Source organism: Arvicola amphibius, chromosome 15 (genome assembly GCF_903992535.2).
Source record: "Arvicola amphibius chromosome 15, mArvAmp1.2, whole genome shotgun sequence".
Taxonomy (NCBI): domain Eukaryota; kingdom Metazoa; phylum Chordata; class Mammalia; order Rodentia; family Cricetidae; genus Arvicola; species Arvicola amphibius.
In genome coordinates this window covers 26,158,278-26,176,880 of record NC_052061.1, presented here as the reverse complement: position 1 = coordinate 26,176,880, position 18,603 = coordinate 26,158,278, and the positions used below count along the sequence as shown (strand labels likewise).

General features: G+C 39.3%; 1 pseudogene; it reads right to left on the bottom strand.

Annotated features, from left to right (window-relative positions):
- Positions 1-6,112: 6,112 nt before the first annotated feature.
- On the bottom strand, positions 6,113-6,740 carry LOC119802304 (annotated as a pseudogene).
- Between the last annotated feature and the right edge of the window lie 11,863 nt (positions 6,741-18,603).

The window sequence follows — 18,603 nt, the reverse complement described above, 5'->3', positions numbered from 1 at the left end:
GAGAAAAGATAACCACAATCCCAGAGAAGTTAGGTAACAGGGAGAACACTAAGAGAGACATACATGGATGTCAACAGACAAGGCAAGATCTTCTGAAAAAATTAGGAGGGGGAGGAGAAAGAAGGGTGGAAGAGGAGGTGGAGGAGAGAAGAGGAGGGCAGAGGAGAATATGAGGAAATGGGATACTCAAGAAGGGAGAAGGACAGTGAGGGAGAGAAGGGAGCCATTAAAGAGCTAGCAAAAAAACATGTCACTAGGGCAATGCCAAGAAATCCACAAGGATGATACCAGTAATAGAGGAGAGGATGCTTAACCTGGCCTTCCCCTGTAATCAGATTGGTGAATACCTTAATTGTCTTCATAGAACTTTCAACTAGCAACTGATGAAAGCAGATACAGAGATTTCCAGTGAAGTACTGGGCTGAGCTGCCAGAGACCAGCCCAAAAAAAGGAGTGACAATATGAACAAAGGGTTCAAGATCATGAAGGTGATACCTACAAAAACAGCTGACCTGAGCTACTGAGAGCTCACAGACTCTGGACTAATAGCAGGAGAACCTACAGAGAACAAAACTAGGCCCAATGAATGTGAGAGATGTTTCTGAAACTTGGGTAGACTGTGGGGCATTCTATTTGGAGGGGCACCATGTTCAGTGTAGAAATGGGGGGATGGCCTTGGTCTTGCCTCAAAGTGAAGTGTCAGAATTTGTTACCCTTTCTGAGCAGTAGATGGGTGTGGGGTAAAGGGAAGGGTAGAACAGGAGGACGGGAGGGAATGGGAACTGGGGTAGCTATGTAAAATAAAAATGATTGTACTTAAAATTTTTAATAAAAGAGAAAGTTGGTAAAAAAAGAATGCTAATTTCAGCATTGTAGATATAATTGCAAGAGTAGAGACTCATGTCTGCTTGCTGTTAAGTGGATAAATAATTGTTATGTCACCCATACAGCATAAATAAATAAGTATTAAAAACAACATAACTAAACAAGCAAACTGATTTAAAAATTTTCAGGACATTTCCCTCTAGAAGGAGAGCAGAGTGTCAAATTATAGGATGTATACCTATTTTTAAAAATCTATTTTTCAATTTATAGAGCTATGTTATTTTTTATTTAAATTTTTAATAGGAAAATTTATATATGTATAAATTTACACTTTTCCTTCTTCCTCTCTAACTTCTCTATTCTTCCCACCAATTCCCTCTAAAATCCATTATCACTTCTTTAATTATCACACACATACATGTTCACACACATCCACTGTAGTCCATTTAGTGTTGCTTAAATGTGCAGGTGTTTAAGACTTGCCATTTTTGATTTACTGACACATTTGACTTAATTCTCCCTCTATTAGCAGCCATTGATTGACTATATCTCTTCATCTAAAGGTGGTTCTTCTGAAATACCCCTTACTCATTTTGACCAGTGAATTGTTGCTATAAAGATACAGGTGTTGGCTAGGCTACTATAGTTGAAAGTTCATTGGTGCAACTTCCTGTCAAGTCTGGAAAACACTATCTCACAACAGATGTTCTGGTTCTCTAGGTCTTACAATCTTATCACCACATCTTCTACAACTTTCTCTGAGCCTTAAGTGTAGGGATACATTATAGATATATCAGTTGAGCATCCTACAGTAATTTATCCTTTGTATTTTGACCAGTTGTGTCTTTTGGTAATAGTCTCCAACTGCTGCAAAAAGAAGCTTTTTTTTTTTTTTTTAAACAAGGATGAAAGCTACACTTATTGTGTATGTATAAATATAAGTGTTTAGAAATCAGTTAGAAATTATTCTGGCTTAGGAAAATGTCAGTAATGGGTTCTCCTCTAAAGTTTATAACTTCTCTAGCTACAGATAGCTAGGTTTGCAGATGCTCTGCTTTGGAGCAGGTCTTAAATGCTGTTAGATAGTTGTTGGTTACCCACAAAGCCTAGGAGTTTTATCCTTAATTAGGTAAGATTAAGTAAGACTATGAAATCTTATATGTAAAGAAGTGTTTGAACACAGAATTTTTATGCAAAGTGTAAGATGTTTTTTTCCCCATAGGACTTCCATGTCACTCTTAGAAGCTCAATGCACAAAATTTTCAGTGCTTAGCTCTCTACCAATCATGGACCTCATTTGCTGTTTAGAACGAATTTTCAAAACACTGAGTACACTGCTTTAAATTCTAATTATAATTCTGGTTAAAAGCATAGGGTAGCAACCATGCTATAGTTTAAATGTTACCTTGCATTGAAATTTCCTCCACAAAATTAGGTAGCCCATTAACTTCAAGTTTGGTCTCACTCAGCTTTTTAAAACATGGGCAGAATTTAGTCATATCCTTCCTTTTTTCTTCCCTTCTTTCTTTACTTCTCTCCCTCCCTTCCTTCCTGTCTTTTAATTTTTTTACATTTTGGGATTAATTCCTTTTATTAAACATAGGGTTTTTTATAAATATAATATAAATACAATTTTTCCTCCCTCTTTTCCTTCCAGTTCCTCCCTACCTCCTCTCACATCTGGATCTTCTCTCTTTCTGTCTCTTATGAGAAAAGAACAGGCTTCTAGGAGATAAGAACAAAACATAACAAAATAAATGATAATAAGATAGAACAAAATCAACCATATCAGAGTTGGACAAGGCAAGCCAGCAGAAAAAAAAGGGTCCCATACAAAGGCATAAAAATCAGAGACCCTCTCATCCACACACTCAGGAATCCCATCAAAGAACTAAAGCACTAAACTCAAACCTCCAGTACATATCCAGAGAACCTTGTGAAGACTCATCTAGGTCCTGTGCATGCTACTTTAGTCTCTGTGAGTTCACATGACCTTGGTTTAAAGGTTTTTTTCCTCCTGGTGTCCTCTGTACCCCCTGTCTCTCCCACTCCTTCTTCTTCATCTTCTGTGGAATGCCCTGTTCACTGAGGGGATGAATTCAATGGAGACATCTCACTTAGAGCTTGCTGTTCCAAGATCTCTCTCTCTCTCTCTCTCTCTCTCTCTCTCTCTCTCTGAGTAATGTCTGGCTATGGGTCTCTATTTGTTCTCATCTGCAGCAAGAAGAAGCCTCTCTGATGATGGCTGAACAAGGCACTGATCTATGAGTATAGAAGAATAGCATTCAGAATCACTTTTATTATTACTTTTCTTTGTCCAGTAGAATTTGGCTTTACCCCAGTTCTCTGGGTTATCTAGACTCTGGCTCTAAGTCATCCAAGAACTGTCAGGTCTGAGTTCTGTCTTATGGAGTGTGCCTTAAGTCAAATCAAAAATTGGTGGGTTATTCCCACAATATTTTTTGCCATAGAATAATTTGCATATTTTGTTTGGCTTGGTGTTTACTTTTCTCTTTTGGTATCCTGAAAAACATGGGGCTGCAGGTTCTGTGTAGGCTCCATCTTGACCTCTCCATGATCAGTAACTTGTATGGGTGTTCTCTTCATTAATAGGGCCTTGATGTCAGTTTGTAGAGAGAAACCTATAGTTTTGGCAGTAGCCTGGGTTGTCTGGGGATATTCATGGGTCTCTTTTGGGCAATGGCCCTATTGGATAAAACCCAATCCTGGCATTGGAAGCTTTAATTGGTGACAAGAGATGACTAGTAGAGGCTCCATCTCCTGCATTATTTGCTGGCTTCTTTGGGATCGCCTTTTATATATTATAGGAAGTTCCTTCTGCACTAGGTTTCTATATCACCATTCAAATGTTCTTCAATTCTAGTTGTCTCTTACCTCATTCTCCCCTCAATCCCACCTCCCCTCTCCCTTCCCATCTGATCTTCCCATTCTCATTCCTCCTGGCCCCACTTTCCAGATCCAGTCCACCCGTGATATCTCTTCTATGTACTACCCAGGGAGATCCATGTGTTCCTCCTAAGTCCCTGCCTCTATGTCTAAATTCACTGGGTCTATGAATTCTAGCTTTGTTATAATTTATTCAATGGCTAATATCCAGATATAAACAAATACATACCATTTTATCTTCCTGGGTCAAGGTTATCTCACTCAGGATAATTTTTTTCTAGTTACATCTATTTGCCTGCATATTTCATGATGCCACTTTTTTGTTGTTTTTTGTTTTTTTTTCTCATTTTTTTATTAAAAATTTCCATCTCCTCCCCTTCTCCTCCCCTCTTCCTCCCCTCCCCTCCACCCATACCCCCACTCCACCCCTCTCCAAGACAAAGAGCCATCAGGGTTCCCCTCACCATGCCAAGTCCAAGGTCCTCCCAGCTCCCCCCAAGTCCAGGAAGGTGAGCAACCAAACTGACAAGGCTCACAGTGAGCCCATCCATGCTGTAGAGTTCATACTCATTGCCGTTGTCCTTGGTTTCTCAGTCCTCCTCCACCGTCAGCCACATTCAGAGAGTCCAGTTTGGTCCCCTGTTCCATCAGTCCCTCTCCAACTGGACTTGGTGGTCTCCCGTTAGATCTGTCCCACTGTCTCAATGGGTAAACGCACTCCTCACGGTCCTGATTTCCCTGCTCATGATCTCCCTCCTTCTGCTCCTCATCAGGACCTTGGGAGCTCAGTCTGGTGCTCCCATGTGGGGCTCTGTCATTTTCTCCATCCAATGCCAGGTGAAGGTTCTATGGTGATATGCAAGATATTCATGAGTATGACAATAGGATCTGGACATTTCTGGCACCCTCTCCTCAGCTGCCCAAGGAACTAGCTGGGGGCATCTTCCTGGACACCTGGGAACCCCTCTAGAGTCAAGTCTCTGCCAACCCTGGAATGGCTCCCTTAATTAAGATATATAATTCCTTGTTCCCATATCCACTTTTCCTATATCCCAACCATCCTATTCTCCCAAGCTCTTCCCATCCTCCACTTCACACTTTTCTCTCCCCATCCCCCCCTCCCCCCATCCCACCCCACCCTCATGTTCCCATTTTTTGTCTGGCAATCTTGTCTACTTCCAGTATCCAGGAGGATAACTATATGTTTTTCTTTGGGTTCACCTTCTTATATGCTTCTCTAGGATTTTTTTTTTTTTTTTTTTTTTTTTTCGAATTATAGGCTTGATGTCCTTTATTTATGGCTAGAAACCAATTATGAGTGAGTACATCCCATGTTCATCTTTTTGGGCCTGGGTTACCTCACTCATGATGGTGTTTTCTATTTCCATCCATTTGCATGCAAAAGTCAAGATGTCATTGTTTTTTTACCGCCGAGTAGTACTCTAATATGTATATATTCCACAGTTTCTTCATCCATTCTTCCACTGAAGGGCATCTAAGCTAAATGATACTTCATTGTAAAAATGTACTACATTTTCCAGTTTCTATAGCCAAATTTTTTTCTGGAGTATAATAGGAGTGGCAACCAGTCTAATTGCCAGTAGGTCCCAATTTACCTCTGAATCATTATGTGCATAACCTTTACTCTTCAAGTTTCTATCAATATTCTAGATTTTTCAATTCTCATCAAAATGTCCATTAATATCCACTTATAGCATTTGAATAGCCTATATCTTCTCTAGTACCTCAAGCCTATGTACCACCAGTCAGGTCTATCACAAAAGTCACACTATTTGGTAATTATCTTTTTTATTATTTACTATTCTGATCACTTTGACAAAATACGTTACAGAAAACAGTTAAGGGATGAAAGGCTTACGTTGACTCACAAATCTAGACCTTAAATTGTCCTTTATGGTGAGGAAGACATGGTGACTTAAGTACCTGAGGAATTAATTCTACCCAACTGCTCCCTCATACATATGTGTCTAGGTAAAATTAACACATGAAAATAAAGCCCAAGATGAGTCAACCTCATTGTGGAAACTTGTGGATTGGCTTGCTGTATCTTGATAGAAATTACAGGTGAAACTAGAGGCAGATAAAAGAGTAATGGTCCAATATCCCATTTCTGTTAATTAGGTAATATGTTACAAAGGTCCCACAACCTGCCAAAATGGTTGCACTGGCTGGGGATGAAGTTTTCAAACACATGAGCCTGTGGAGGATATTTCACATTCAAACTTTAAGAGTGTCCAAGTCCACCTCAGCTCTGTCATCAAAGATACTCATTGGGAGAAACATTGCTCTAAGTAGAATACTTTTTTTTTTTTTTTACAGAATAATAAACACCTTTATTACATGAGCTATGAAGGATGGCTTATTTGCCTTTCCGGGCTTTGATCTTCCTCAGATAGAACTCCAGCTCCTTGCCTTCTAGCACATCGCCATCTGCTCTGCCGCACTGGCCTGGTCTTGAAGCGATACAGGCCAGAAGCTTGCCCTACTGGAACTGCTCCTCCAGAAGACTGATGATCTTGGCGTTCTTTTTCCTTTCATCATATTTCTTCTGAATTTTCTTTGATCGTTTTTTGTTTAATATTTCTTCCTCCTCAGGAGTCAGCTTGGCCCCCTTCTTGCGGCTCAGGGGCAGTGCATAGTGGGACTTGTAACCATTGTTGGTAAGGTGTGCTGTCAATAAGCACAATGCAGTTCTTGACCAGAGTCTTGGTGCGGACCAGCTCGTTATTGGATGCATTGTAGACAACATCAATGATCCTTGTTTTGCAAGTACAACACTCGGAACCCCAGGAAAAGTTCCCCACATCCAATCTTAGGGCACGGTACTTCTTATTGCCTCCTCGCACACGGACTGTGTGGATGCGACGAGAGCCAATCTTAGTGTTAGCCACAGGCCGTCCTAGCTCATACTTCCACTTCTTGTGGTAAGGCTTTCTCTTACCTCCGGTCTTGCGGTGCTTGTGCCAGTTGTCCCAAGAGATGCCCATCGCTCGGCGCTGGCCAGTAGAATATTTTTTGAGTTCAAAGAGGCCCCCAAATCTCTTCCTTCTCTTTATAAAAGGTATAGAAGGATGGAGAGAAGCAGTATAGTCTGTTTTGTATCAACACTCTTCATAAACACATATTATGTTATAGGAGATTCCTATAATATCTGTGTAATCCATAATTCATCTCAAGTTTATCTTTGCAATTATCCTTAGCACATTATTGCTCTGATGAAATCATGACTGAATTTTCCCAGAATTAGAGATCTTAAAACAAAAGACTGAATGCTTTTCTTTATTATATAGACTGTCTAATTTGAAATCTTCAAGACACACGACACTTGTATAGAATTTGTGAAGACTTTTATTTTCTGTCAGGTCAGAAAGAATAATACAACTTGGGTCATAGTTTTGATTCTTTTATGTGAGTGATCATTAAAGAATACCTAAAAGCCAAGCGAAATACAAAAGTATTGCAGATTAGCTGTGAACAAATGCGATTGATGGTGGAAATTTCACCCTATTACTATTTTTATTCAGGCTATTACTGGTCTTGGGTGATCTGATTACAAACAGTGCTCAGTGGTTTTCCACAGCTCTGTTCTTCCCATGAAACCTTTTTATTTACAGCATGCACTTATGCAGCTACAAGGTATGAGAGCAGAAACAATTCTACAAATGCTTAATTCACATTTCCATGTGACAAGCAAGGTCTTCCCCACCTCTTTTCTAAATGAGATGTTTATGAGTCCATGCTAGGCTCTTGAAATTTCTGTCTCGTGCTTTTAATGATTCTCAGTTGCTTCCATTTCTTATGGAAGGCTTTGCCTCTCAGTTTTACTTTTACACCCTGTTATCTCACCTGATAGTGTACACTGTCTCAATTCTATGCATGATCAACCTAGATGGAAAACTCAACCTAAACTCCATAAACACTTAGACGTATTTGGCTCAGGCCAGGCTGTTTTTGTGTGAGCTGACATTACTGAGAAGCATGCATGTGATAGAGTAATTTAGCATAGTTGATATCTCAGATACAGCACTTCAAATTACATGTCTGCCAGATTTGTTTCTGAGAGTACATTAAGATTGGAGGAATTAATCTGCATTCTCTATAACTCTATAATAATTTACTGTGCATTTTGGAATACCTTGTAAGGCTTGAATGTATTACACATAGAAGCAATAAATGCTTGAAGATTGAGAGATGCTGGCCTAATTTGATCATCATATGTGAGACACATGTACTGAATTATTATACTATATTATTAATTATATTATATAATTATAATTATAGTAAAATTATAATTGTACTATAATTTGTACAAATTTGTACAAATATTATGCCAATTAAAATATTGCAAATATGCCCTACTGATGACTAAAGAGTCTGAGATCTAAGAGAGCACACACCCAAAGAGCATCCTTCACAACTGCCAAGAATCAGCACAGATCACAGAGCTGAAGCAGAAGAGAAGCTTCTCAGTGATCCATGGTGGTTTTGATTTCACCTTTACTCAATCTGCCACCCAGTCAGAAACAGTACTTAGAAGCAACTTGAGTTTCCTTTTTGTTTCCAGTTGACACATGGTGATCACCTTCATTATATATGTTTTCCATTGCAGGTTAAGAATTTGCAAAAAGACATTGACACTTTGCACATGCCTGGGTATCACATTTTCTTTTTCTTTATATATATGAATATTTTTCCTTGTGTGTACATATCTACATTCATTGTGTGTTCCTGATATCAGCAGAGGCCAGGAAAGGGTGTTGGATACCCTGGAACTGGAATTACAACTACAAACTATTATGTGGGCATGAGGAATCAAACCTGGGTCCTCTAAATTAACAATCAGTGCTTCTGAGCCATCTCTCTAGCTCCAAACTTCCTATTTCTATCACTCTGTGTCTCATCCAAAATACATTGCCTGCTTTTATCTACTAGAAGCCTAAAATTATTCCTGATTGATGTGGGAGGGTCTTCTGTTTGAATTGATTTCATTGGTTAATACAGAAACTGCCTGACTCATTTGATTGGCCAGCCCTTAGGTGGGCGGAGTAGACAGAACAGAATGGTGGGAAGGGAAGTTAATAAATCACCATACCTCGCCTCTCTGAGGCAGACCGCTGTGCCTCTCCTCAGGGAGAGAGACTCGATGAAGCTCCAGCCCAAGATGGACATATGCTAGAATCTTCCCGGTAAGGCACCACTTCATGGTGCTACACAGATCATTAGATATGGGTTAATCAAGATGTGAGTAAGAGGCTGAAACTAATGGGCCAAGCAGTGCTTAAAAGAATACAATTTATGTGTCATTATTTTGGGGCATAAGCTAGCTGGGAGCCAGGAGCCAGGCGGGATGAAAAGCAGGCCAGCCCTCAGCTCCTCACTACACCTGATATTCATCATATTGGCTGGAGAGGCTTGGGAAAATAATCCATGGAAGCACATTTTGAGAATAAGACGGTATCAGGTGTGAGAACTTGAGATCACAGACATCTAAGAAGGTCTTGGTAGAGGGACTACGTTTCGATTTTAACCTGACCTGAGCCATCTGCTTTCAGCCCAATGATGCCCTGAGTGAGAGTGTACTTCATAGTGTGCTTAGGACAAAGGTTTTAAAACTCTTTCAACCTGAACTTGAAAGCACAGGTTCTGTGAGAGAAAACAATCTAGGTCCTCACACAACTGAGTCATTCAGATAAAATCTGGTCCCAAGTAAACTTCACCAATGAGCATGAGGTTGGACATCAGAGGCACTAAGGCAGGCTAGAGGCACTGGGGGATTGATTGAAGATGGTGTAATTACTGAAATGACAGGTCAAGTCTTTTCTTTGAAGCAGCTGTCCCAGATCTCCCAAGCTTGTGACATGAAGTTTACAGAACCTCTTGTTCTTTCTGCTCCTGTGGATATTAATGGTTTTATGAGCATGCAGGAAAGAACTTGAGTGTTTAGAATAACAAAAGAATACAAAAAGAGGTCCCTGTTTTGTTTTTGAGTTGGAAGAAAAGCGATGTTAAGTCAAAGAAGAGGCAAATATATCAGATTGAGGCTGTCAGTTTCCTTTTCTTCTCTTCCTGTGTCCTACCCTAAACCTAGTCCTCTTCTTTACTTGCCAAGTTATACTTTGGAGACTAAAGTTAGCTAGAGCTTGTGTCTATGGCTCTGGGCACCTGTAGATCACCAGTGATATGTAGTTTATAGTACTGCTGAGCATGAGATGCTTGTGTCCTCACTGTAACATTTAGATCACTCATTTTTGCTTACTCTTCTTTATGCACAGATATTCATGTATTTACTCTAATGTTCAGTCTGCAGATGTGTCTTGAGGTCAATTTTTCAATAAAAGCTCAGCTGGGCACCATTTTTGAGTGTGGATTTGGACAAAGCATAGATATTTTCTAAATCTCTATTTAGAAAGTGGGTCAAATAATTATGACCACTAAGTATCTGGGAGAGAATTTAATGACAGTCTTCAGTACTTGATAGATGTAATGAACATCAGTTATTATGACTAAGTGTTGGATTTTAAGATCATGAATTGAGCACATAATTATTAATCATTGACTCTTGGCTAGCGCCATGTTTGACTATATCCTTCAAAGGTGGAAAAAGATAGTTTCTATTACTCGTCAGCATCCCCAGTATTATGAAAGCAATAAATGTGTGTGTGTGTGTGTGTGTGTGTGTGTGTGTGTGTGTGTGTGTAGCAAAGCAACAGGATAAATGAGAATTTTGGCAGGCCTACTGAATATGATTGGAAATGAGAGGAAGCAGTAGCCTAAGGGAAGAACACAGAAACTTGGAGGTAAACCTTTTAGAGAGACATCTTCATCTGAGGAAGGGATTTAATTTAACAAAATTTAGCAAAACTCCCTATGGGGAATGGAGTAAGGACTGTTCTAAAGGTGATGAAGTGTAAACAAATCAGAAATGGATTGCTGAATTGATGTCACTCTTCACTTTAATTTGATTGCAAGAAAAAGGACAGGTAAGGAGGAAAGAAGAGCTACAGATCTGATTTCAAAAATGTGTAAGAACATGCATGCCCAAGGCTTTGTTTTGTGTCTGCATCAATTACATTTAGTCACTATCCTTGAACACTGATGTAGACAACTAAAGTGAGGAAGTATCAGAGGGATCAGCCAGTGGTTGTGGAGAAGACATGGTGGGGTAACTCCCTTCATGATAAAAAGAAAGTAGAGTGAAGGAAATGCTGGTACCCAGCTTTCTTTCTCCCTTTCCTCCTTTATTATTTTGGGGTACAAGTCTTGGGATGGTGCTACCTACTTCAAGGTGGGTCATCACTCTTCTGTTAATCCTCTATGGAAGTACTGTCACCAACACAGAGAGATATGACTCACTAATCTCCTAGGCCATTTTAAAACGAGTTGACAATTATCCACCCAGAGCCTTAGTCTCTTTCCTGTTGTTATAACACAATACTCAAGGCTGGGGAACTTATAAAGAAGGGGTTCACAGTTCTGGAGGCTGGAAATTCTAAAAGCTGATGGATGTTCCTGAGAAGACTCTTATACTACTAATAAACATGTCAGAAGTTGGGAAGGAAAGGGGGTTTAAGCTTGAAAGCAAAAATAATGCTCAACTTCAATGATAATCTCCCCTTGTCTCATGAAGAAAGGTACAAATCCCTTTGTAAAGGTTCCTCCTTCATGACTTAAACATATACATCTCTGTTCCATCTTCTACCTCCATAAAGAACATATGAACTTTTGAGACACATCACCAAAGTATAGTGATTGGATTCCCATGTGGAGATAATGTGATGCAGAGAAAGCAAGTAGATTTTCCAAGGACTGGTTATGTGGAAATAATGAGAAGGCTTCCTTTAGCCCATAGTCATAATGGAACACTAATCAGAGAGTTTGGAGATTTAGCCAAATTGTTTGTATATAGTAGTGGGGAGAAACAGGTCACCTTAGGAATCTTTCTAGTTCTTGATCTGTGTATGAATCCTATTTATCATGTACTTTTTTTTTTACTGAGTAAAAACATAGGGGCTAATCTTTACAAAGGAGTGCATGGGTAGGATCATTGATTTCATTTGTAGAACACAAACATATGAAGGCTGAACTAAGAAAACTATATTTACGATTACCCCCTTTTGTGTAGTTCTTTGGCATAATGATACTTTTAAGAAGTAACTACACCTCACAGTGCAGTGGGGGCTGTAATTGAGGAGTGTACAAAGCAGACTGAATGACTCATTAGGCCTCTGGAAAAGCAAGAATCTAGAATTAATTCAAAGGCAAGGATGAACTTAAAACAAGGCTCTAAAGGAGAACTTAAATTTGCTTGGTGAAATTTGATACTGTAAGTGAAGAGAAGATCAAGCATTCTAATATGAAGCTACAAAAGATACAGTTGGAGGACTGTGAACATATTCATAATGATGCATTTGTAGCGCTTTGGAAGAAGTAGACAGGAAAAGAAAGAGGGAGTCAGCAAAATGTTGGAGTCCCTAAGTCCTAACCTAAGAAATTTACATTAACCCATGCAAGGGATGGAACTCAGAATGCAAGGACAAAACAGAGGCACTCATTCACCTCAGAACTAGTCTCTACTATTCTGTAGCTTGCTCTCAAAACATTCTTATAATTTACAAATGTCAGAAACAACTACAAGAGTAGAGTTTGTAGGTATGGTAAATTACACATGGTTACAAATAAATTCAACATCCCCATTCCTTTCCCTGGCTTCCTCATCTTTCCCTTCCAAGCTTTTTACACTTTTCCCAAAATAGTCTACAGTTTATTTCTTCTCATGGCGAACTTATCACTCTCAGCACAATAGAACCAAGCAGGTTCCCAGGTGTTTACAGGCCCTTGGACTTTCCAAGTTCAGTTAAAAACAATGATATAGTGTGTATGGTTAAGGGCACAGAGAATGGCAAGGAGTGGGGCAAACTGAAATGTATCAACAACTTGTTTAGTTATGTATAAATGCTATCTATGATTGTCAGATATTCTGTATTTTCATGGGAAAAATAGACTTTGCTAGCTCTCCATTGTGGTGTCCATTTACGCTCTTAAAAATAATCGTGACTTTTGCTGTTCTTGCAGGGGATGCAAGTTTAGTTCCCAGTACCAATATTGGATAGTTCACAAGTGGCCTACAATGTAAGTTGTAGAAAATCCTACACCTCTTGCCTTCTCATGAATCCCCACTGTGACACATAGGTTTATATACCCATGTATAGACATACACACACACACACACACACACACACACACACACACACACACACATGAAAGATGTGGATGAGGGCCTTATCTTTCCACTGGAGCTCTGTTGGTAAACTGAGTTAGCTCAACTTGTCATCATGGGTCTGGACTTTGAGTCATATACTTAATACTATGTCCATGCAGTGACTGGTAGCAGGGAACCCAGATACTAAGAAAGTCACTATAAGACTTGACTGTGGTGTTGATAAGGAAAGATCTAGGTCAACCTTTGCACAGAGGAGTACAAACCAAGAAACAGGGGTCAAGAACCTTATGAAGGGGTATCAGTTTCAGGTGGCATTAACGAAAAAAAATGGGCTTTGAAAGTTAATACAAAGAGATTTGAAATAGTCATGTAGTGTGAGGACCTGAGTTCAAATTTTCAGTGCCCCTATAAATACCAGATCAGTCCATTTTCAAACCTAGTGCTCTGGGGAGTGGAGTTTGGGAATCCCTAGGGTAAACTGTCTTGCTAGGATAGTGCCAGTGACTTAAGGATTCAAGTGGAAGACGCTGTTCAATGAATAAGTTTGAGAGTGAACAATGAAGATATCTGGTGTCAACCTCTGGTCTCCACAGGGCACATACAAGCACCTCTCTACATGCCTGTACACACGTTTAAATATTAACTACACTTATCCACACAAACCATACATACACAAACACATATGACAAAACAAATGTCAGAATTGAACATGATATATTAAGTTTCTATTCCTGGAGTCCTTTGTGGCTTTCACTTCAGATCTTTGCCTGCATTTCTGAGGAATGGGGTTACTGATGATGTTCTTACCTTTTAGATTCCAGAGATACCACATTGACTCTGAATTTTATTTAAAGGTCCTGTTCTCTAAAACTACAGTGCTACAGAATCACTTTGTCAGGACATGGTTGGACTAGCCCAAGCACAGAGGATAAACAAAGACAAGCATGGCTGGGACAAAGGGCCTATCTTGACCAGTGGTGAGTATGATGGGAAAGAACACCTGGAAGACTGTGTCAGAGAACCAGCTAGTTTATTTGGAAGAGGCAAAGGAGAATTTCACCCTAGGAAGTATGGCCAGCTGGGTCAATGTGGAGGTATATCATTGGTTGGGGCAAGAGCATGGAGAGCACTTCATTTGCATACTCAGAGGCAACAGGAGCCAGAAGAAGTAACTTACAGGATCCTATGGAAAAGAAAAGAAGTCCAGCCTGGGATATTTCTGTGGCCCGGTTAGCAGCAACCAGGTCCTGTAGCCTTGGTGACGTGAGCTTATCAGGTGCTATGTGCATGGGTCACAACCTAATTGGGAGAAGCCTAGTTGCTGGAGTCTGCTAGTACCTGAGCATTGCAGGGAGCAGTCAAACTCTTGCAACTGTCAGGATGAGAAAATCTGGGGTTTTTAGGCATGCTCCGACCCCTCCTTAGCTTCAGGCCAACCCTACACAGTCTAAAGGTAGTTAGGTATCCATTCTTCTAAACTTGATTATTTTTGTTCATGAAAATTTTCATGCTGAGAATCTCTTTTCCCAAGACTTTGTCTCCTTCCCTGCCCTACTTGTTTCAGTTCCTTTCATGAACTGAAAGAATTGTGGTCTTTCTTTTGCTAAATGTATCCCTCTCTAAAAAAAAGGCAGATGTTTGCCTATTTGTTACCAGTTCATATGCCTTCTCAGATCAGGTGGATCGAAGAACTAAACTGATTACAAGCAGTCAAAAGGAGATAGGAGGTGACTGAATGGGCTTTGTTTGTACTTGCACCAGCAGGATTGTACCTCTATGTTCCTAAGGTTTATAAGGAGACTAACAGTGTCCTTCCATGTGCCATTTTATTTCCCCAATACTAGACATGTTATCTGATATATTATAGACAATCAACACTTGTTAAAGAAATTGCAATCTGAATTCATTCAAGTAACAGAGAAGTTGGATTCACAATATAGATTTCCATGAATTTTAGCTTCAAGTGGGGATTTATCTCTCTGATCAGGTTTTAAATTATTGAGGTCAAGGGCTCTGTCTCTGGTAATGATAAGGACAGCTGGCTTCACATGGCATTGCTCATTACAGTTTGGCCCCTTTTCTCCTACTTACCATAGACTTGGACACTATTGTAGTTTCCTCAAAGATGAGGAAACCAAGTCTTTGTATGGTGAAACAGTTTGTTCAGTGCATAGAGTCTGTAAATGTGCAGAATGGATTTAAAACACTGGTTGTCAGTGTGCAGCAAAGTGAAATCATCATATTCTCCCTGTTTATCTGGGGAATTATCCCCTAATCACATTGATTAATATCTGTGAATTTAAGTAGGAAAAGAACTACCAAAGTCAAGGTGACCACTTTGAAGCCCATCTGATAGTCTATGGAACTTGCATCCTCCTCGGCCTGGGACTTGGAAGTAAGGGCAATAGGCAGGACTCGGACCACTGTCCAGAGACATGCTACTTTTCAATTAATGCATATTAAATTACTTCTGGATGTGTCATATTGAATTACCTCTATTTTCTGAGTCTACCACTATAAAATTTCTTTTCCCAAGTAACCTTATTTTTACTTTCCCCTTGGCAACATATTCAAAAATAATCAAAGATGCTGTACTTTCAAGGACAATCAGTTTTTACTTACAGGGAAATGTTAGGAGTGAGAGGTTGAATCCTAACATCATGGAACTTGTTGGATAGAAATCATGGCCTTGTCCTGCATATAGGCTGCCCCAACACCCCCATCCTATCAATTGGACCCTATAGGTGACAAGTCACACTCTACCCTCAAGCCCTCCTATATACCTCTGCCCTGCAACCTCAGAGGAGCTCTGAAACACATGCTGCAAATTCACAGATAGTACGATGAGGTGAGTGACCACCCACCCTGTGGAACAGCCCACTCTCTAGACCCTCCATACCTGGGTAGAACCCTGGGCCCCTCCCCCAACTGCATCAGCATCTCTAGCCAACCAACAATCAAGATTCCTACTGGTCGGTTGCTTTAACGCTCCCATCCCATCAGTAAGACCCTGCAAGCTACAAGTTCCACTCTGCCCACAAACACTTCTATTTCTCTATCTCCCCCAAACCTTAGAGGAACACAGAAACACAAGCTGCAACTACACATAGAGGACCAAAAGAAAGGACCAAGAGAAGAACCTTGAAGTGCAGACTGTGACTACACAGAGAGGACCAAGAGAGGAACTCTGAATAACAGGCTGTGACTGCACAGAGTGGACCAAGAGAGCAGACCACGAGAGTGGAACAAAAGAGTCCTCAGTGGTTCCCTGAGACTCAGACAGCAACAGTAAAAAGTAGACCAAGAAAAATTCCCAAAGACACAGCTACTTCAAAGATTGGACCAAGAAGCAAAGACACTGCAAGCACCAATTAGAGGAAGAGATGGGTAGGCACCAATGCATGAATTCATTCAACAACCTAAAAAGCAACATGGCAACACAAGAACCCAGTGGTCATACAACAGAAAGATTTAATCATCCTAACCCAGAAGAAACAAAAGAAAAATGGTTTTAAGCATAACTTTATGATTATGGTAAAGACCTTTAAAGAGGAAGTGAGCTGGGTAGTGGTGGTGCATGCCCTTAATCCAAGCACTTGGGAGGGAGAGGCAGGTGGATCTCTGAGAGTTTGAGGCCAGTCTGGTCTACAAGAGCTAGTTTCCAGGACAGGCTCCAATGCTACAGAGAAACCTGTCTTGAGAAACCAATCAAATAGCCAGTCAATCAATCAATAAATAAATAGGGAGTGAAAAATTCCCTTAAAGAGATGGAGGAAAAGACAAACAAAATTTGGAAGAAATCAATAAATCTCTCAAAGATAACCATGAAAAAATAATCAAACAGGTAAAGCAAACAGTTCAAACAGTTCAAGTCTTGAAGACTGAAAGAGAGGCAATAAAGAAAACACAAATCAAGGGAAATCTGGGTATGGAAAATCTGGGAAAACAAACAGAAACTACAGAGACAAACATACCCAACAGAGTATAAAAGATGGAAGAGAGAATCCTGGGTGTTGAAGATACTACAGAGGAAATAAATTCATAGGTAAAAGAAAATATTAAATCCAAAAATTTCTTAACATAAAATACCCAGGAAATTTGGGACACCATGAAAAGGCCAAACCTAAGAATAATCATAACAGAAGTTAACAGACACTGATCATCAATATGTCTTAATATCAATGGACTCAATTCAACTATAAAAAGGCACAGGCTAAGAGAATTGATATGAAAGCAGGATCCATCCTTCTGCTGTATATAAGAAAGACATCTCAACCTAAACGACAGACATTACCTCAGAGTAAAGGGTTGGTAAAAGAATTTCCAATCAAATGAACCTAGGAAACAAGCAGGTGCAGCTATCCTAATATCTACAAAAATTAGACTTCAAATTAAAAGAAATAAGAAGAGACAGAGAAGGATACATTATACTCATAATTGGAACAATCCATCAAGATAAAGTCTCAAGAACATCTATGCACCAAATACAAGAGCACCACATATGTACAAGAAACATTACTAAAGTGTAAATTGCACACCAAACACTATGAGTAAGAGATTTTAATACATCACTCTCTATAATGGACAGGTCAATTAGACAGAAACTTAACAGAGAAATAAGAAAACTAACTGATGTCATGACTCAAATGGATTTAAAGACATCAAGAGAACATTCTACCCAAACACAAAAGAATATACCTTCTTCTCAGCACCTCATGGAAACATCTCTAAAATTAACCACATGCTTGGTAACAAAGAAAATCTCAACAGATACAAAAATAAATAGGAATAACTTCTGTATCTTATCAGATAACTATGGTTTAAACATAGAATTTAACAACAATACTAATTGCAAAAAGCCTGCAGACTCATAAAAATAGAACAGTGTTTAACTGAACCACCCTTGGAGCAAAGGAAGAAAGACAGAAAGAAATTAAAGATTTCCTAGAATTTAATAAAAATTAAGGCACAACATACCCAATCCTACGGGACACTATGAAAGTGGTGTTAAGAGGAAAGTTCATGGCACTAAGTGACTACATAAAGAAAGTGGAGAAAGCTCACACTAGTGATTTAAACAGCATATCTGAAAGCTCAAGAGCAAAAAGAAGCAGGCTCATCCAGGAGGAGTGGACAACAGGAAATAATCATATTGAGGACTGAAATCAATAAAATAAAAACAAAGAAAACAATACAAAAATCAATGAAACAAAGAGCTGGTTCTTTGATAAAATCAACAAGATAGATAAACCCTTATCCAAACTATTCAAAAGGCAGAGAGAGAACATCCAAATTAGCAAAATCAGAAATTAAAAGGGGTACATGATAACAGACACTGAGGAAATCGAGAGAATTATTAGGTCATAGTACAATAACTTGTACTTGACAAAATTGGAAAATGTAAAAGAAATGAACAATTTTTTGGATAGGTACCACATGCCAAAACAAATCAAGACCAGATGAACAATTTAAATAGACCTGTAAACTGCAAGTAAATAGAAGCTGTCATAAGCCTCTTACCAAAAAAAAAAAAAAAAAAAAAAAAAAAAAAAAAAAAAAAAAAAAAAAGGACTGGATTGTTTCAGTGAAGAATTCTACCAGAACTTCAAAGAAGAGCTATGACATATATG